Source organism: Bubalus bubalis, chromosome 5, assembly GCF_019923935.1.
Source record: "Bubalus bubalis isolate 160015118507 breed Murrah chromosome 5, NDDB_SH_1, whole genome shotgun sequence".
In the NCBI taxonomy this organism is placed as follows: Eukaryota; Metazoa; Chordata; class Mammalia; order Artiodactyla; family Bovidae; genus Bubalus; species Bubalus bubalis.
This window is the reverse complement of record NC_059161.1, coordinates 28,797,959-28,819,492: the sequence shown is the minus strand read 5'-3', so window position 1 is coordinate 28,819,492 and position 21,534 is coordinate 28,797,959.

The following is a 21,534-nucleotide window of genomic DNA, read 5'->3' as shown; positions in this document are numbered from 1 at the left end:
TGTTGTTGGCACTCAGTAAATACTTTCTTGATTAAGTGAGTAAGTTTAGGAGCTGTTGTTCAAGAGACAGGCCCGGGGGAGGGTATAAGCTGCTTAAATGGGGAGTTAACTTTGATGTGTCTGAGCCTGTGTGCATTTTCCTGGGAAGAGGGCCCAGAGCCTCAACCAGATTTCTCCCCAACACAGGTTAAGAGCCGCTGCAATTGGTTGCTGTTCAGCTTAGGTATTTCATCACAGGAAGAAAGGATTGGTCCCCAGGTAGGAGGCATGGGAACTATGTAAGAGGCCCCATGGTCCTTAAACGTGAGAAGCAAGGCAATGCTTGCCTGGGGCAACTCGTAAACTGACAGACACACTGCTTGCTTTGACCTTTGACCTATAGTAGCTCATTATGGTACGACTGGCAACTGCCTGGCCTTCTGGAGCCCTCCCGGTGTCTGTTTGTTGAACAGAAAATTCCAGAAGGCCTCGGTGCCCTGACTTCCCGGCAGTGGCAAGCCAACACGAGCCCTACTTTTTGAGAAAGCCTCTCAACCAACAGAAAGTCTCCCCGTTTATCTGGTTTGAGATGACCTTATCCCCTGTCACCTTCACTCTTGTTTTCTAGAGGTTTCTCAGGGTCTTGGTGCTGTCTGCATTCTTTTCTCATGTGAACAGCGCACCGATTTTGAGCATTTTGTCGTCGTTTTGGGTCATTCCCGTCACACGCTTTCTATCTTTCTTTCCAGGCAGATCAACTTTATGCAGCTCTAGACTTTTCTTCTCAGGTTTCCTCTGAATCATTTCATTTGGTCTAAATATGTCCAATTTTTCCTCCTTTCTCACCGCACTCCACACAGACACTCTCTTTTGCCCAGAACAATTGTTCTTTTCTTTCTAATCCCTCATGCAAATCCTCATCTTTCACCATGTTTTCTGACTTCTCTTAAGAACTGATTGTTTTATGAAATTTAAGCCTCAAAGATCATCCCTTCTACTCTGGGTCTAAATTTGGATCACAGTCAAGAAGCAGGGGAGACAGGAATGTTGCTGGGTGATTCAGATCAGAAGGGCTAAGTGCTCATCAGGGGGTCAGAGGGACCTGTGGATGGAGGGGGAGGCATTTAGTGGGGTGGGGTTTGGGGGTGGGGTGGGGTGTCAGGAAAGGCTCTAGGAAAAAAGGAAGATTTGACCTGAGGTGCTTTTTTTTTTTTTTTTTTGGCTGCACTGGGTCTTCGTTGCTGTGTGAAGGCTTTCTTTAGTTTTGGTGTGCAGGCTTCTCATTGCAGTGGCTTCTCTTGTTGTGAAGCATGGGCTCTAGGTGCTCGGGCTTCAGTAGTTGTGGCACTGACTTAGTTGCCTGGCATGTAGAATCTTCCCAGACCAGGGATTGAACCCATGTCCCCTGCACTGGCAGGCGGATTCTTAACCACTGGACCACCAGGGAAGCCCTGACCTGAGTTCTGAAGGATGAGTGGGATTCAGGAGGTAGAGGAGGGAAAGAAGAGTATGGTACAAGGAAGGGGCAGCAGGAATGGAGGCTAGAAGGTGACTAGTAAGAGAAGCTAAGTACAAAAGGCGGGGGGGGGTGGCCAAGTGCTGAGACTGCAGACTGAAGATCGGCCCTCAGATGCATTTGTTTGGCTTTTCCAGCATGTTAAAAACAAACAAACAAACAAAAAAAACTTTTAATTGGTTGCTGAAGGGATAAGCCTTTTTCTGTGGAGTGACAGAGAAACCAATTCAAACTGGCTTCAACTTGAAAGCAAATTCACTGTTTACCATAAATGAAAAGTCTAGAGGGAACTTCTGGGTTCAAGCCTAAATGATTTCACCATTCGGTCTCTGCCTCTCTCTAGTTCTCAAGAATGCTTTTAGCCATGTAGATCCAACCTTAGACAGAATTTCTGTATAATAGTTACAGAAAGGCTGCCATAGCTCCAGCCCTTCCATCTTCTCAGCTTTGAATTCCTTGGGGAAAGATGAGTCTCTTTTCCTAAGGTTATCCCAAAGGCCTCACTGCTTCTCATTTTCTCCGGGTGGGTCATAAGCCCATTCCTGAGCCAATTATTGTGGCCTAGGAGACTGCTGTGCTCTGACTGGCTGAGTTTGAATCACATGCCCATCCATGTTGCCAGAGGTGGAATCAATACCATCTCCAAGAGATTGGATGGAGACTTGGAGAAAGTAGGTCCCTAAAGAAGGATCATAACACCATAATATTTTAGAAGAGAGGTGAATTGTTATTAGGTGACAAAAGTTTCAGATGTCTACTGCAGTGGCCAACATGTTCAGATCATTAACATCTGTATTTTGCTTTTTTGGAGAAAACAGGAACATTTGGCAGTACCTAGGCTCTCTTCTTGCATATAGATCAACAATCTACTGGAGCTGAGGAGAGGCTGCCTTCATTAGATACAGCCTGTGTTCTCTCTGCCCAGTACCCTGCTCACATTTCCTCTTTGGCTTCTGGAAGCACTTGAATGTTTATCCCCAGAATAATTTGACTCCATAAACCTGTTTTTCCCACCAGAACAGAAGTGCCAAAATTACAGGGGGTCAAAGAGCTCTCCTGTGCTTCCGCAAAGTCCTGAAGTCAAACGCCTGGCCGTTTTTTATAATCTCATTCCTTACTCATTTTAAAAAAACTTTCTTCTAAAAAAGTACTGAATACATAGTGATTGTAGAATCTGTTTTCTGATAATTCTAGCATTTGAAATCCTTGGGCGGAGATGGGGAGTATCTCAATCTCTTGTTTGTTGTTTCTGCTTACTCTAGCTTTTACTGTTTCTCAGATGTTTAGTAATTTGATTGTGATTTAATTTTTGATAGAATTTAACTTATATGCAGAGTACATCATGAGAAATGCTGGACTGGAAGAAACACAAGCTGGAATCAGGATTGCCAGGAGAAATATCAATAACCTCAGATATGCAGATAACACCATCCTTATGCCAGAAAGTGAAGAGGAACTAAAAAGCCTCTTGATGAAAGTGAAAGTGGAGAGTGAAAAGTTGGCTTAAAGCTCAACATTCAGAAAACGAAGATCATGGCATCGGGTCCCATCACTTCATGGGAAATAGATGGGGAAACAGTGGAAACAGTGTCAGACTTTATTTTTTTGGGCTCCAAAATCACTGCAGATGGTGACTGCAGCCATGAAATTAAAACACACTCCTTGGAAGGAAAGTTATGACCAACCTAGATAGCATATTGAAAAGCAGAGACATTACTTTGCCAACAAAGGTTCGTCTAATCAAGGCTATGGTTTTTCCTGTGGTCATGTATGGATGTGAGAGTTGGACTGTGAAGAAGGCTGAGCACCGAAGAATTGATGCTTTTGAACTGTGGTGTTGGGGAAGACTCTTGAGAGTCCCTTGGACTGCAAGGAGATCCAACCAGTCCATTCTGAAGGAGATCAGCCCTGGGATTTCTTTGGAAGGAATGATGCTGAAGCTGAAACTCCAGTACTTTGGCCACCTCATGCGAAGAGTTGACTCATTGGAAAAGACCCTGATGCTGGGAGGGATTGGGGGCAGGAGGAGAAGGGGACGACAGAGGATGAGATGGCTAGATGGCATCACTGACTTGATGGACGTGAGTCGGGGTGAACTCCAGGAGTTGCTGATGGACAGGGAGGCCTGGTGTGCTGCGATTCATGGGGTTGCAAAGAGTCGGACACGACTGAGTGACTGAACTGAACTGAACTGAATCTGTGGGAATCCTGCGGGGTCTGATTCTTGGTCACTTTCCTCTAGGAAGACTTTTGTTCAACTGAATGCAGGGGATGCTAATAACCTGTGACCACTGATATTTATTTTCTCATCTTAGAGTTTTCCCGCTAAATACACTGAGTATGAACTTGAGCCCCAGACCCATATGTTTACAAATCCTCAGGGTGATAATCATCATTATTATTGTTTTGTTGTTGTTTAGTAACTAAGTTGTGTCTGAATCTTTTGTGACCCCGTGAACTGTAGCCCACCAGGCTCCTCTGTCCATGGGATTTCCCAGGCAAGAATACTGGAGTGAGTTGCCATTTCTTTCTCTGGGTGATCTTCCCAACCCAGGGATTGAACCCTCCTCTCCTGCCTTGGCAGACAGATTCTTTTCCGCTGAGTTGCCAGGGAAGCCCATTATTATTGTGGCCATTATTAATTTTCCCCTCCAGAGCCACATTGAAAATGACAGGTTTTCATGGGCTCCCTTTTCTGAAAGTTCAGGAAAAAAAAAATTTGTAAGCTTTCCTCTTGCTCAGGTGTATAGCATCTTTGAGGGTGCCAACTTAATAATGGGAATCATAGACTTGGCTAACTCACTTTGCAAAGGCCCCAAGCTTAATCTCCTGTTTCCTGCACTTATTTTTTTAAAAGATATTTTATTTCTATTTATTTCTTTAACTCCTCTGGGTTTTTGTTGAATCATGTCAGACCTAATTTCCTGACCATGCACTGAAGCCATGAAGTCTTAGCCACTACCACTAGGGAAGGGGCTGGTGGTCACTCCCTCCTGCACTTATTAACCCCTCAAATTGGTAGAGGGATTTTTTTCTCAGGAAGCCGTGGCTTCTTCATTTTCTTCTGCTTTGGTTGGAGCTTACTCTGTTTGTTTTGTGTGTCTGTCTGTTCCTTTGAGATTGCCTATATAAAAATTGTGGGGTTTTTTTCCCAACAGTTAATATTTTATTTATTTGTTTTTAATATAAATTTATTTATTTTAATTGGAGGCTAATTACTTTACAATATTGTATTGGTTTTGCCATACATCAACATGAATCCTCCACGGGTGTACACGTGTTCCCCATCCTGAGCCCCCCTCCCACCTCCCTCCCCATACCATCCCTCTTGGTCAATCCAGTGCACCAGCCCTGAGCATCCTGTCTCATGCATCGAACCTGGACTGGTGATTCATTTCACATATGATAATATACATGTTTCAATGCCATTCTCCCAAATCATCCCACCCTCGCCCTCTCCCACAGAGTCCAAAAGACTGTTCTATACATCTGTGTCTCTTTTGCTGTCTCACATACAGGGTTATTGTTACCATCTTTCTAAATTCCATATATATGAGTTATTATACTGTATTGGTGTTTTTCTTTCTGGCTTACTTCACTCTGTATAATAGGCTCCAGTTTCATCCACCTCATTAGAACTGATTCAAATGTAGTCTTTTTAATGGCTGAGTAATACTCCATTGTGTATATGTACCACAGCTTTCTTATCCATTTGTCTGCTGATGGACATCTAGGTTGCTTCCACGTCCTGGCTATTATAAACAGTGCTGCGATGAACATTGGGGTACACGTGTCTCTTTCAATTCTGGTTTCCTCAGTGTGTATGCCCAGCAGTGGGATTGCTAGGTCATATGGCAGTTCTATTTCCAGTTTTTTAAGAAATCTCCACACTGTTCTCCATAGTGGCTGTACTAGTTTGCATTCCCACCAACAGTGTAAGAGGGTTCCCTTTTCTCCATACCCTCTCCAGCATTTATTGCTTGTAGACTTTTGGATAGCAGCCATTCTGACTGGTGTGAAATGGTACCTCATTGTGGTTTTGATTTGCATTTCTCTGATAATGAGTGATGTTGAGCATCTTTTCATGTGTTTGTTAACCATCTGTATGTCTTCTTTGGAGAAATGTCTGTTTAGTTTTTTGGCCTATTTTTTGATTGGGTCGTTTATTTTTCTGGAGTTGAGCTGCAGGAGTTGCTTGTATATTTTTGAGATTAGTTGTTTGTCAGTTGCTTCATTTGCTATTATCTTCTCCCATTCTGAAGGCTGTATTTTCACCTTGCTTATAGTTTCCTTTGTTGTGTAGAAGCTTTTAATTTTAATTAGGTCCCATTTGTTTATTTTTGCTTTTATTTCCAATATTCTGGGAGGTGGGTCATAGAGGATCCTGCTGTGATTTATGTTGGAGAGCATTTTGCCTATGTTCTTCTCTAGGAGTTTTATAGTTTCTGGTCTTACGTTCAGATCTTGAATCCATTTTGAGTTTATTTTTGTGTATGGTGTTAGAAAGTGTTCTAGTTTCATTCTTTTACAAGTGGTTGACCAGTTTTCCCAGCACCACTTGTTAAAGACATTGTCTTTTCTCCATTGTATATTCTTGCCTCCTTTGTCAAAGATAAGGTGTCCATAGGTGCATGGATTTATCTCTGGTCTTTCTATTTTGTTCCATTGATCTATATTTCTGTCTTTGTGCCAGTACCGTACTGTCTTGATGACTGTGGCTTTGTAGTAGAGCCTGAAGTCAGGCAGGTTGATTCCTCCAGTTCCATTCTTCTTTCTCAAGATTGCTTTGGCTATTCGAGGTTTTTTGTGTTTCCATACAAATTGTGAAATTATTTGTTCTAGCTCTGTGAAAAATACTCTTGGTAGCTTGATAGGGATTGCATTGAATCTATAGATTACTTTGGGTAGTATACTCATTTTCACTATATTGATTCTTCCGATCCATGAACATGGTATATTTCTCCATCTGTTAGTGTCCTCTTTGATTTCTTTCACCAGTGATTTATAGTTTTCTATATATAGGTCTTTAGTTTCTTTAGGTAGATATATTCCTAAGTTTCTTTTTGTTGCAATGGTGAATGGAATTGTTTTCCTTAATTTCTCTTTGTATTTTCTCATTATTAGTGTATAGGAATGCAAGGGACTTCTGTGTGTTGATTTTATATCCTGCAACTTTACTATATTCATTGATTAGCTCTAGTAATTTTCTGGTGAAGTCTTTAGGGTTTTCTATGTAGAGAAATGTAGGGTTTTCTATGTAGAGAAAAATGCCATCTGCAAACAGTGAGAGTTTTACTTCTTCTTTTCCAGTCTGGATTCCTTTTATTTCTTTTTCTGCTCTGATTGCTGTGGCCAAAACTTCCAAAACTATGTTGAATAGTAGTGGTGAAAGTGGGCACCCTTGTGTTGTTCCTGACTTTAGGGGAAATGCTTTCAATTTTTCACCATTGAGGATAATGTTTGCTGTGGGTTTGTCATATATAGCTTTTATTATGTTGAGGTATATTCCTTCTACTCCTGCTTTCTGGAGAGTTTTTATCATAAATGAATGTTGAATTTTGTCAAAGGCTTTCTCTGCATCTATGGAGATAATCATATGGCTTTTATTTTTTAATTTGTTAATATGGTGTATTACATTGATTGACTTGCAGATATTGAAGAATCCTTGTATCCCTGGGATAAAGCCCACTTGGTCATGGTGTATGATCTTTTTAATGTGTTGTTGGATTCTGATTGCTAGAATTTTGTTAAGGATTTTTGCATCTATGTTCATCAGTGATATTGGCCTGTAGTTTTCTTTTTTTGTGGCATCTTTGTCAGGTTTTGGCATTAGGGTGATGGTGGCCTCATAGAATGAGTTTGGAAGTTTACCTTCCTCTGCAATTTTCTGGAAGAGTTTGTGTAGGATAGGTGTTAACTCTTCTCTAGATTTTTGGTAGAATTCAGCTGTGAAGCCGTCTGGACCTGGGCTTTTGTTTGCTGGAAGATTTCTGATTACAGTTTCAATTCCCATGCTTGTAATGGGTCTGTTAAGATTTTCTATTTCTTCCTAGTTCAGTTTTGGAAAGTTGTACTTTTCTAAGAAGTTGTCCATTTCTTCCAAGTTTTCCGTTTTATTGGCATATAATTGCTGATAGTAGTCTTAAAAATTAGGGCAGAAATAAATGCAAAAGAAACAAAAGAGACCGTAGCAAAAATCAACAAAGCCAAAAGCTGGTTCTTTGAGAGGATGAATAAAATTGACAAACCATTAGCCAGACTCATCAAGAAACAAACGGAGAAAAATCAAATCAATAAAATTAGAAATGAAAATGGAATGGAGAGATCACAACAGACAACACAGAAATACAAAGGATCATAAAAATTATTTTTTATAATGGGATTTTGGAAATACATACAAAACTAGAGTGTGATTAACTTCATGGATTCATTATCCAGCGTCAACATTTTCCCAATCTTCTTTAATTTATATTTTCTTCCTTTTTGATTGTTTTTTTTTTTTTTTTCCCCAAAAGGTAAGAACCATTTCAGGTTCAACCTCTTCCATGCAACTCTCCTGTAGCCTCCTATCGAACAAGTTTTTTTTTCCAATCACCTTCTAGAATGTAGAAAGTATTGAGTCTGTTTGAGATGAATTGTGTTGTACATCATTTAAAATTTTTTTCTAGATTAAAACAAGTTGTGTCATTTCACCTATTTGTTGTTTTTCAGTTGCTAAGTCGTGTCTGACTCTTTGTGACACACCAGGCTTCTTTGCCTGTGAACTGGCTCCTCTGTCCTCCACTACCTCCCAGAGTTTGCTCGAATTCATGTTCATTGAGTCCATGATGCTAGCTAACCATCTCATCTTCTGCTGCCTCCTTCTCCTCCTGACTTCAGTCTTTCCCAGCATCAGGGTCTTTTCTGAGTCAACTCTTTGCATCAGGTGGCCAAAGTATTGGAGCTTCAGCTTCAGCAACAGTCCTTTCAATGAATATTCAGGGTTGATCACCCATAAAGGCTGCCTAACAGAAAGGAGGGATTTTTTCCTTTTGTATTATCCACACTTCAACAATATCACAGCTAAAAATGTAATCATTCCTGAATACCATCCAGTATTCTGTCCATGCTCATATTTCCTGATTCTCTCAGAGATATCTTTTTAACTGTTGGTTAGAGTCAGGATTCAGACAGGATCCACATGTTACATTTGGTTGTTTTGTCTCTGAAATGTCTTTTAATCTATAACAGCAACTCCCTGTCCCTGACCTTTTTGTCCCTCAGCCACTGATGTGTTGGAGAAACTGGTTCCTTTGTTCTGTAGAACATTCACACCCTGGATTTGGCTGATCGCTTCCTCTTGGTTTCAATTAACTTGTTCTTCTTTTCCCCTTGTTTCCTGTTAACTAATAGTTAGATCTAGAAGTCTGATTAGATCAAAGTCCAGACTGACACCTTCTTAGGTGGTGCTGTGTGATCCTTCCTGCATCACACCATGAGCACACATTTGGTCATCCCATTATTTTTTTTTAAATAATTTTTTGGTGTGGACCATTTTTATTAACTGGTGTGGACCAGTCTTTATTGAATTTGTTGCAATGTTGCTTCTGTTTTGTGTTTTGGTTTTTTTGGCCAGGAGGAATGTGGAATCTTAGCTCCTCAACCAGGGATTGAACCTGTGCTCTTTCTGCATTGAAAGGTGAAGTCTTAACCACTGGATGAGGGAAGTGCCTGGGCATCCCATTTTTAACAATATTAGGATTGAAAGGTTGGTGCTGGGTTAAAAGACTGACCCAGGCATTACAAAGTTCCCATCAGTCTTTCTTTCCCCAATAATTAAAAAATTTTTATTTTTAATTATTGGTCAGGAAGCAACAGTTAGAACTGGACATGGAACAACAGACTGGTTCCAAATAGGAAAAGGAGTTCGTCAAGGCTGTATATTGTCACCCTGTTTATTTAACTTATATGCAGAGTACATCATGAGAAACGCTGGACTGGAAGAAACACAAGTTGGAATCAAGCTTGCAGGGAGAAATATCAATAACCTCAGATATGCAGATGACACCACCCTTATGGCAGAAAGTGAAGAGGAACTAAAAAGCCTCTTGATGAAAGTGAAAGTGGAGAGTGAAAAGTTGGCTTAAAGCTCAACATTCAGAAAACGAAGATCATGGCATCTGGTCCCATCACTTCATGGGAAATAGATGGGGAAACAGTGGAAACAGCATCAGACTTTATTTTTTTGGGCTCCAAAATCACTACAGATGGTGACTGCAGCCATGAAATTAAAAGAGGCTTACTCCTTGGAAGGAAAGTTATGACCAACCTAGATAGCATATTGAAAAGCAGAGACATTACTTTGCCAACAAAGGTTCGTCTAGTCAAGGCTATGGTTTTTCCTGTGGTCATGTATGGATGTGAGAGTTGGACTGTGAAGAAGGCTGAGCGCTGAAGAATTGATGCTTTTGAACTGTGGTGTTGGAGAAGACTCTTGAGAGTCCCTTGGACTGCAAGGAGATCTAACCAGTCCATTCTGAAGGAGATCAGCCCTGGGATTTCTTTGGAAGGAATGATGCTAAAGCTGAAACTCCAGCACTTTGGCCACCTCATGCGAAGAGTTGACTCATTGGAAAAGACTCTGATGCTGGGAGGGATTGGGGGCAAGAGGAGAAGGGGACGACAGAGGATGAGATGGCTGGATGGCATCACTGACTCAATGGACGTGGGTCTGGGTGAACTCTGGGAGTTAGTGATGGACAGGGAGGCCTGGCATGCTGCGATTCATGGGGTCGCAAAGAGTCGGACACGACTGAGTGACTGATCTGATCTGATACATATATAACATTTACCATCTTAACCATTTACAAATATACAGTTCACTCAAATTAAGGATATTCATATTGTTGTGTAGCCAATCTCCAAAACCTTTTCATCATGTAAAACCCAAAGTCTGTACCCTTTAAACAACAACCCTCTGTTTTCCCCTTACCCAACTCCTGGCAACCATCAATCTATTTTCTATTTCTATGAATTTGACTCCTCTAAGTACCTCACATAAGACAAATTATACAATATTTGCCTTTTTTTGTCATTAGCTAATTTCACTTAGCATAATGTCCTCAAGGTTCATTAATGTTGTAGCACGTGTCAGAATTTCCTTCCTTTTAAGGTTTAATAATATCACTGTTTCTGTGCTGTGTGTAGACATCATATTTTGTTTTTATTCACCCATCAGTGGACACTTGAGCTCATCAACGTTTTACCTAATAATTTTAGTATCCTTTGAAGATCATTCCTTGGATCTGTTATTTCTTTTGAGGTCACAAACTTGTGATTTTTTTTCTGATTGTTATTCCTTTGGTAATTATTAGCTAAAGTCCTTCATCAACCATTTGTTTATTTATCATAAAATAAAGTTGTTCAGGAAAAGCAGACTAAGAGATTGGTTCTTTTCTTTTATGTGTCAATATTCAAATTAAGAAGCAACTGCCAAAGTGACCAGTGAGTTTTTAAAAACATCATTAGGAATCTTTGATTTAAAAAGGTGTTGATGTGTTTCAATCCACTGAAGTCATTGTTTGGTTTGAGGCTCACACTACGCTACTTCAGGGGTTCATGCAGGTTGGCTCTGTGTTTTTGTTTTTCCAGGTGGAAGCCACATGGTAATGAATTGTAACCACCTATGTTTATATTGCACTGGTGTGTTCTTTAGACAAACAACTCTGTGTCTTAGTTTTCCTTCCCGGTACAAGGAAGTTGGACAAAATAAGCTCTAGCACCATTCCCACTCAAAACTCCATTTTATAGCATTTTCACCACATATAACTTTATAGTTTAGTCACGTGTGTATCCAGTCGTGTCCTATCTTTTGCGACCCCATGGACTGTAGCTGGCCAGGCTCCTTTGTCCATGGAATTTTCCAGGCAAGAATACTGGAGTGGTAGCTATTTCCTTCTCTAGGAGATCTTCCCGACCCAGGGATCAAACCCATGTCTCTTGTGTCTCCTGGAGTGGCAGGTGGATTCTTTACTACTGTGCCACCTGGGAAACCCTTCCAGCCTTGTAACTAAATGCAGTTACCGACATCTTTTACAACCTTTACAACCTGGTGGCTCAGTTGGTAAAGAATCCACCTGCAACGTGGGAGATCTGAGTTCGATCCCTGGGTTGGGAAGATCCCCTGGAGAAGGGAAAGGCTACTCACATCACTATTCTGGCCTGGAGAATTCCATGGACTGTATGGTCCATGGGGTCACAAACAGCTGGACATGACTGAGCGACTTTCATGTTCTTTCTTATTTTACAAACATGGAAATTACCACCCAGTGATACTACTTTTTTTTCTGCTTCTTAATACTTCATTTTCCCCCAGTAGACTTAAAGCTGTAGCTCTCAATTAGGGATATTTTTCCTCCCAAGGGACTTTTGACATTGTCTAGAGATATTTTTGATTGTCACACCTGGGAGTGCCACTGGCATCCAGTAGGTAGAGGCCAGGGATCCTGCTAAACAGCCTGCCATGCATAGGACAGTCTCACCCCTTCATATAGATGCTCTCCAGCCCCAAATGTCATTAATGCCAAAGTAGAGAAACCCTACCCACTCCAGTGTTCTTGCCTGGAGAATCCCAGGGATGGGGGAGCCTGGTGGGCTGCCATCTATTGGATCGCATAGAGTCAGACACGACTGATGCGACTTAGCAGCAGCAACAGCAGCAGAGAAACCCTGACTTGAAGCAATCCATAGAGATAAAATCATATTTCTTTTACTGCTATGTTTATTCAATGAAAAGAAGTACATATAAAAGTGTACACGTCTGAGAATTTGGCTGCACACGTAGAAGGACGATGGGCCAGTCTGCTTACAACCTATCTATAGAATTTGGTCATTTAATGAGCCTTTCCTTACTGTTTCTCCTTCAATCTTATTTCTGGCTCCTATTTTTTCCCTTGAGACCTTTCTATTATTGGCCTAAGGGAGATTAATGGACAATTTTTTACTGCTTTCAGGCCAATGGAAAAATCTTAGGTCTTAAACTTAAAAAAAAAAAAAAACAACTTGGGAAATAAACATTAAAAACAAATTTTATCCTAAATAGCAGTTAGATTTTTTTGGAGGGGGGGGGTCTCAATTCCTATTTGCTATTTTAATTGATTGAGTGGATATTTTCAACAAACTAAGCATTACCATTCAAATTATCGTGCTCTTCTGCTCACAGCATCGCCTGTGAGATGTATATTCCTATATCTTGTTCTCTGGTGTATTTGTGCTGATTTAAAAGGAACCATTTGGTGCTAAAATGAATTTATCATTGGCAACTGCTAGAACAATGTGTCCTTTTCTGTTCAGAAAGTCAATTTATGGACTCATACTTTGGATCTGATTTTTAGAACAGACAATTTGTCAGGAACAAAAAAATGCAGCTTTTGTCTTTTTTGTGGTTGTTGTTCAACTTTGAAAGAGGCAACATTTAGATAAGGCAGGTACATTTATTCACTTGTTCATATCAAGTATTCACACAATTTCTTTTATCAACACATATATTCAGAGCTTGTCAAGTTTTACCCAAAAAGTGAAAGAAAGAGCTTAGTATCACTTTATTATATCATTTTTCTCTCTTTTGTGGTTTGTTAAAGTAGATGCTGATGATTTTTCTTCACTGAACACAATTGTCAAGGATGCATTCTGAAATAAGACATCTTGAAGACAAACACTAAGAACATTTTCTTGGGTTTAAAGTTCCCACCCACCTCCCAAATTGTATACAGTATTGAGCCCAGTTTATGGTAAAGAATCTGCCTGCAGTGAGGGAGACCTGGGCTTGATCCCTAGGTTGGGAAGATCCCCTGGAGGAAGGCATGGCAACTCACTCCAGTATTCTGGCCTGGAGAATCTCACGGACACAGGAGCCAGGCAGGCTACAATCCATGGGGTCTCAAAGAGTCAGACACAAATGAATGACTTTCACTTTATCTCTGAGATGCATGCTGTATTGTTTGACATTGTTTTTGTTTTTTTTTTTTCCCTGATAAGGAAGACCTATTGCCATAACTTTTGCTTCCCAAATTGTATTCTAGTTGTTTTATTACATACCCTTCCATTAGTTCTAAGTAGGCTTTTAAATAATCTAAAATTTCTCAAAGTTGACTTGAGTTTGTAACTACTACTGACTTTATTTTCTTTCTCACATTTTTTATATTATAGTTAATAAATTCCAGGTTTCAATGCACAGAGTTAGGACTAGGGAATAGAGAAAAGGAGAAAGGGAAGAGATATTTGTTTATATCATGCCCTGGAGAATTCAATTTATAGTCTGCATTGGGCATGGATCGGAAAACAATCTTTGTAAAAGTGACAGTTCTTTAAAGTTCTTAAAAATGGTAAGTACCACGCTCAGGCTGATTTCCAAGCATGATTGTTTCCTGCTTCTTTTAAAAAATATTTATTTTTTATCTGTTTATTTATTTGGGGCTTCCCAGGTGGTGCCAGTGGTAAAGAATCCACCTACCAATGCAGGAGACACCAGAGACGTGGGTTCCATCCTTGGATCGGAAAGATCCCTGGAAGTAGGAAATGGCACTCCACTTCAGTATCCTTGCCTGGAAAATTCCATGGGCAGAGGAGCCTGGCAGGCCACAGTCCATGGGGTCCCAAAGAGCCGGACACGACAACGTGTCTGAGCACATGCACACATGCGCGTGTGCATGCGCGCACACACACACACACACACATTTATTTGTTTGGTTGCACCAGGTCTTAGCTGTGGCATGTGGGATCTAGTTTCCCAACTAGGGATGGAATTCAGGCCCTCTGCTTCGGGAGCACTGAGTCTTAGCCACTGGACCACCAGGAAGTCCCTCCTGCTTCTTCTTGATGTAACTGACACTGGGGAGCCAGGCTTTATGACACGAGTCCTCACTGCCCAGGAGGATGGATTTTCCTTTGTCCAGAGCAGAGTTTTTCAACCTTGGCACTGTTGACTTTGGGGTAGAACAGCTCTTTGTTGTGGGGACTGGCCTATGCATTGGTGGGTGCTTGGCAGAATCCCTGCTCTCCTAGATGTCAGTCAAAGTCAGACACGGCTGATGCGACTTAGCAGCAGCAGCAGCCCCCACTCCAGCCATGAATTTGCCAAATGCCCCCTAGGAGGGGAGGTGCAAATCAATCCAGTGCTTAAGAACCACTGATCTGAGGTAAAAATATTCAGTTCTGGCATTGGCTTGAATCCTTAGCAGTGTCACTGGGAGCTGATAATCTTTTGTCTCATGTTGCGTCTGGGAGTGGGTCGCTTGTATCAGCAAGTCATCCACCTAGCTGCCTTCCTGGAACCTGCAGAGTTCCAGAGGGTCTGATGAGTCACACAGCAGTCAGCTGGCTTGGTTCCGAGGAAACTTCTGCTGCTAGGGCTACATTTGAAAGGTGTCTGATATGGGTGTATATGTGTTCTCTCTGGTGGCTTTTCTGGATAAATTTGTATCTATGTATTGCACAATCTGTATTTCTATGTCTTTCCCTTCCTGTCTTGGTCAGCTTGCTTCACAGTGTCCAAAGAGAGCAGGCTTCCTGACCTCTGCCTTCCATTGATTATTGGAGGATCTGAGCCTGATGTGCTGCTGCTCACTGTCAGGTACCATCCAGCTTCAGATGCTCTAGGATATCGTTTTTTAGACCAACTGCATTGCTGCAAAGAGATGGGGGAATGGCTTTCCCCTGTCGGCTCAATGTGAAAGGCGCCTCTGAATGGTCTGGCTGTGTCTCGCAAACCACCACCCTCACAGGTGGCAAGAACTTTGGAGAGCATCCACCGCTCCACTGTGAGGCTCTCTCGAGGGGATGCAGGCTTCCCGTCAGAGGCACAAGCTTCCCTACCGGGAAGTGGACATGAGGAGGTCTGTGCTGGGTGTTCTAAGCACAGGGACCCATCCTGGGCCCATCAACCTGGCTCTGCCTGCTGCCGTCAGGTGCTGGGACATCTCGGTGGCTTGCCTTGGCTGGCGATCTGATCTAAATGCACAGAGAGAGAGCTGATGGGCAGCTTCATCAGTGAGCTATAGGACTTTGGCCGATTCTCGTCTGTTCTGGGCCTGTTTCTCCCCCTAGAGAATATTGGGTTTGGTTCAATCACTATTCCTTGAAGGATGTTCTGTGAAAGCTGACCTTGAAAGATGCTTTGTGGGGAGAAAAGTTTCAGTGGCCAAATGGGTTTGGAAGGTGCTGCAGCATCCGGTTGGAGATTCATAATGTGCACAAGTGTAGGAGAGATTTTCTGGAATTCTCTGCACCCAGATATTTATGTGGCTCACTCTGCACTTTTCCTTAGTGTTACTTCCCTTGGAGACTTTTCCTAATGACCCAGATTGGTGATCCTCTCCTGCCCCATTTTTCTTCACATCCTTTTAGTTTTCTGCCATGACATCGTATTTTGATTTATTTGTTTATTATCTGTCCTCCCTCCACCCAGAATATGGCCTCTGTGTCAGCCAGGACTTGATCCACCTTTTTTTTTTTTTTGCAGATTATCCCTACTATGTGCATGTGGCTCATAGTAGGTTCTCCATAAAAATACGTTGAATGAGTAGACTTTGCTTAACTTGGGGATTCCCAAACACAGCTCATCAAGGATGTTTTCCCCTTCTACCCATTATAATCCAGGGAAATACAGTTGGGGACTCAAACAGGAAGAGGGTGGCTAAAACCCTTAGAGCTGTGCTCACATTCTTAGTACCAGCCACTCAGTTCTGAATACACTGACAACTCGCCATTAGACTGAAAACAAAGTGGACTGACTTGTCCACTCTGTGCAATAGGAGTTGCCATCATCTACCTTGAAGACCAAGTTTTGCAAGGCTAACCCCAGGACTTCCTCAACTGGCCTTACCTATGCATCCCTGCAGCTGTTTCCCTGGAGATGGCTTTCTGGGAGGATTCCTTACAAACTACTGGTGGCACCTGGTGAATTGTCCCCAGACCTGTTTTCAGAAATGATTGTGAGGACTGCCTGCTAATGCAGGGGACAAGAGTTCAATCCCTGGTCCAGGAAGACTCCACATGCTGTGGGGCAACTAAGCCCATCCGCCACAACTACTGAGCCCATGAGCCACAACTACTAAAGCCTGAGAGCCCGAGAGCCCATGCTCTGCCATAAGAGAAGCCACTGCAACTAGAGAGTAGCCCCGACTCACTACACTAGAGGAAGCCTGCCCGCAGTCACAGAGGCCCAGCGCAGCCTATCATTTATTTATTTAATTAAATAAATTAAAATCTAAAAAAAGAGAAATGATTGTGAGGCTCATGCTTGGAGCAGTGCTTGGATCTTCAAGTTCTCCATCAGGGGACAGTGATCTAGTCATAGCCACCACGTGGCCCCCACTGTCTGTGCAGCTGCAGCTTCGGCACTTTACCTGTGTGTTTCTCCGGCACTCATCTCAAAATGAGTCACCTCCATTTTGCTGGTATGGAGATCAAAGCTCAGAAGGATCCAATTATTTGCCCAAGATCATCCTTCTAGTGGTAAAGAACCCACTTGCCAGTGCAGGAGACTTAAGAGATGTGGGTTTGATCCTTAGGTTGGGAAGATCCCCTGGAGGAGGACATGGTAACCCACTCCAGTATTCTTGCCTGGATAATCCCTTGGAGTGAGGAGCCTGGTGGGCTTCAGTCCCTAGGGTTGCACAGAGTCCGACATGATTAAAGCAACTTAGCCTGCACGCATCCTTCTAGGAAGCAGCAATGCTTGGATTAAAACAAAATCCTCCCTGATTGAAAGCCCATCTCTCACCCTCTGAGCTTGCAGACAGAACAGAGGCTGTCCTTTCATACATCTACACTTAAATACTCAGCTTGATTTGTCCTAGAAGCTAAATGGGCCTTGTCAGGGCCCTTAAGGCAACGAATGAGACCATTAATCCTCAGAAGGGCTCTTTGAGTACTGTCCTTTGTGGCCTGTGGTTTGATTGATCCATCCATTTCCAGGGATAAAGCTGTGTTGCATTTTCAATTTTGCTCTGCACTTGCAGGGTTATTTTGGCTTTGCCATCTCACATGTGTCCATCCAGAACCAAGGCTTTGTTGTTGTTGTTCAATCGCTAAGTCATGTCTGACTCTTTGCGACCCCATGTACTGTAGCCTTCTAGGCACCTCTGTCCATGGGATTTCCCAGGCAAGGATCCTGGAGTGGGTTTCCATTTCCTCCTCCAGGGAATTTTTCCCTACCTTGGGTTTGAACCTGTGTCTCCTGCATTGGCAGGCAGATTCTTTACCACTGAGCTACCTAGGAAGCCCAGGAACCAAGGTATCCCAGGACATTTGGCAGCAAGCAACAGAATCCCACTCCAACTCATTTCAGCAAAAATAGTACTTACTGAAATCAGCCTGGGGCATCCTATAGACCCAAAGGGCAGTGAATGAGGTCAGACAAAGGAGAACCCAGGACAGGGGAGGCCAGCCAGCTGATCTCTCTTTCTATGGACCATTTTCACGTCTCTTCTTGCAGACCAGCTTTCTCTGTGCACCTGGCTGCCTGGTGGTTTTCAAGTTTATTACATCCAGAGCAAGTAGCCAGTCCAAAGTCACCATGATCATTGTCACCCAAGGCCAGGGGACCCACTTTGGGAAACACTGTCCAAGCAAGAACCTTTCCCATAGAGAGCAGGGCTTCATGCTGTATCCCTGGAGCCCAGAATGGTACCTGGCTCATAAGGGATTTGTGGAGCTCGATATGTATCTGTGGGTGCACCCAGCTGACTTAGCTGTGCACACATACACACCAGGCAGTGTTCTGGGCTGAAGTTACAGTCATGTTCCAACATGATCTTCTGCATCTGTCATCTGCTTGTGGCTCCCCTTCATCAGCACTGTAACCAGTCTGAGAAAAGTGAAAATCAGAACCGAGACCAAGTGGAGTGTCCACTGTGAGACCAGCACTGCCTACGATGCAAAGGCAGTGCCCGCCTTCAAGGACTTGGGCTAAATTTAGGATTAGAGCTTAAAAGGGGGAATTTACTGGCATGACACAGCATCTTTTGTGGAACCCAGGAGCAGACGTAAGCAGGGCTAACCAAGGACCAGGACCAAGGACCAGAAAGTCATCCAGAGACAGTTTCTGAAGTCTCATCTTCACCTCTGCCTCTTTCAGCACTCAGCTTCCCTCTCTGCTGAGCAACTTGCCCTGCTTCACTCACTTATCAAGGCTATGGTTTTTCCAGTGGTCATGTATGGATGTGAGAGTTGGACTATAAAGGAAGCTGAGCACTGAGGAATTGATGCTTTTGAACTGTGGTGTTGGAGAAGAAGACTCTTGAGAGTCTCTTGGACTGCAAGGAGATCCGTCCAGTCCATCCTAAAGGAGATCAGTCCTGGGTGTTCATTGGAAGGACTGATGCTGAAGCTGAAACTCCAGATCTTTGTCCACCTGATGCAAAGAGATGACTCATTTGAAAAGACCCTGATGCTGGGAAAGATTGAGGGCAGGAGGAGAAGGGGACGACAGAGGATGAGATGGTTGGATGGCATCACTAACTCAATGGACTTTGGGTTTGGGTGGACTCCAGGAGTTGGTGATGGACAGGGAGGCGTGGCGTGTTTTGGTTCATGGGGTCGCAAAAAGTCGGACATGACTAAGCGACTGAACTGACTGAATCCCTGAGACCACATCGCCCAGCCAGCCTCTCCATTCTGGGACCTGGGAGAGATGAGCCTAGCCTAGCCTAGCTTTTGATTGGTTCTCCTAGGTCAGGTGAACACATACCTACCAGCTGTGACTTGAGAGGGTGGAAGTCACAGGACACTGACATGGCTGCTGAGATTCTTTCTTTTGGGTGGGGTGGGAGCGGTAATGGGGAATTTTCTTTGCTCTTTCATAGCCCTGGGACCAGTTAGGGTCCAAGAACAGGTGGGTGGCTTCTTGACTTTTCCCCCCTGCCCTGCTTCTCTGCCTTTCTTCTTCTTTTATAAAAGATTATTTATTTGGCTGCACTGGCTCTTAGTTGCAATATGTGGGATTTTTTTTTTTTTTTTTAAGTTGCAGCATATGGGATCTATTAATGGATTCCTGACCAGGAGTCAAATCTGGGTCCCCTGCATTGGGAGCCTGGTGTCTTAGTCATTGGACCACCAGGGAAGTCCCTGCCTTTCTTATATTTTCCTTAAGAACAAAAACAACAATGGAGAGAACAGGGTCTTTCTTCTGGTCTTCACCTTTATAGCTCTCTTTTTAATAGTCAAAAGATAGAAAGCTCTGATAAGTCTGAACAAACAGGATGAGTGTGCCTTGGGGAATTTTGAGGTGAAAGTGACATCCTGCTTTGGTTTTAATTTAATATTGCAGGTAACTTATTGCTACATTCCCAGCTAACATTCTCTCTGCCTTGCTTTTAGACAGAGGTGCATCCATGCTCCATAGTTTACCTACTAAGTATCTACAATCTATTCTCTGAGCAACATAAAATAATTTTCTACTTGATCATTTCCAAACATACAAAAACAAAAATTTCTGTGTGTGTGTGTGTGTGTGTGTGCACCGCACGCTCAGTCATGTCCAACTCTTTTTCAACCTCATGGACTGTAGCCCATCAGGTTCCTCTATCCATGAAATTTGCCAGGCAAGAATACTGGAGCAGGTTGCCATCTCCTTCTCCAGGGGACTCTTCCCAACCCAGGGACCGAAGCCACATGTCGTTTCTCCTGCTTTGGCAGGCAGATTCTTTACCACTGTGTGCCACCTAGGAAGCCCCCAATTCCTACAGCACTCGTGCCTTATAGGATGAGCCCAGAAGCAAAGCAAGGGCTGGTTTCTAATGAGTTTAAGATTGAGTCCCTTGTTGGTTTCCTAAAGTCACTATAATGAATTCCCATGAGCGTTGTGGTCTAAAACAACAAACTTACTCTCTTAACGGTTCTGGGGGCCGAAAGCCCCAAGTCAGCATCAGTTGGGCTGAAATCAAGGTGAGTGCTCTAGGGAGGAGTGATTTCATGTCTCTTCCAGCTCTGGTGGCTGTGGGTGTCCCTTGACTTGTAGATGCATCACTCCAGTCTCTACCTCCGTGGTCACTGTCTCCTCCTCTTCTGTGTATATAATCTCCTCCTGTCTCTCCAGGCATACTTCTGGATGGACCCACTTGGATAATCCACGATAAGCTCAAGTCAAAAATCCTTAATTTCATCGCATCTGCAAAACTTTACCTTGTAAGGTAATGTTCTTGGGTCCTAGGGATTAGAGCCTGAGATCTTTGGGGCCACAGAGCAACCTACTGCAAGCCCCAAATGTCTTTCTCTCCTGAGGAGGGTCTAGGCTGGGTAGACCCCCTGACAGATGTCTACCAGAGACCAGATCAAGAGCTCTTGTAGAAGGTCACTTACTTTTTTATTTTGCTTGTGCTAGATCTTCATCGTGGCACATGGGTTTCTCTTGTAGACCATGGGCTCTAGAATGCAGGCTCCATAGTGGTGATGTGTGGGCTCAGTTGCCCTGTGGCATGTGGGATCTTAGTTCCCCAACTAGGCAATCGAACCTGTGTCCCCTCCATTGGGAGGCGGGTTCTTAATCACTGGACCACCAGGGAAGTCCCTAGAAGGTCATTTCTTGGCTCATTTGGAACCTTGCTCCTCCCCTTTCTTTTTTCCTCCTGTTTGTCCTCCAATCAGGGAGAAGCATTAGGAGTAGATGAAGAGCAAGTCCAGCCCAGAGTTACACGGAGAGGCCCTGGGTGGCTCAGGGGTGGGCTGGGACCAGACCAGGCCTCCAGGTATCCCAGGTCACCAAGCAGACCCTTGTAGCTTCCTGTTTATAAATTTACATGAGGAAATGAAAGGTTGGGATTTCAGCACTGTGGCCAATTCTGTTATAAGAAGGTGCTTGACCTTCTAATGGCTGCTCCTTCCCTCCCACAGGAGCTTTTAGGAAAACATTCAGGGCCTGAGAATTTGCTCTCCCAGCCACACTCCTAGCCACACAGACCCCTAGCAGCCAGCTCCAGGCTCATCAACACCAGGAAGGGAACTTTGTGTTTTATTTTGGTTTTTTATTTTTGGCCATGCCACATGGCATGTGGAACTTCCCC